This window comes from Penaeus monodon, chromosome 29, assembly GCF_015228065.2.
Source record: "Penaeus monodon isolate SGIC_2016 chromosome 29, NSTDA_Pmon_1, whole genome shotgun sequence".
NCBI classification, from domain to species: Eukaryota; Metazoa; Arthropoda; class Malacostraca; order Decapoda; family Penaeidae; genus Penaeus; species Penaeus monodon.
In genome coordinates, this window is record NC_051414.1 from 4,413,011 (window position 1) to 4,413,226 (window position 216).

The following is a 216-nucleotide window of genomic DNA, read 5'->3' on the forward strand; positions in this document are numbered from 1 at the left end:
CCCCCTCTCTCCCCACACACACCGAGTTCAATGTCTCCGGGTTTGTTGTCCGTTCCTAAACAGCGGGAACCTCGGCTCGGAGAACAATAAGACAGTATCGGAAGCACTTCTCACCTGCGCCTCAGCTTTCGCCCTCTCACTCGGCTCCCTCCTTTGCTCTTCTCCATTCACCTGCTTTACTTGCTAGGAGTGCGCTGGTTTGTTTGTCTCTGCAGG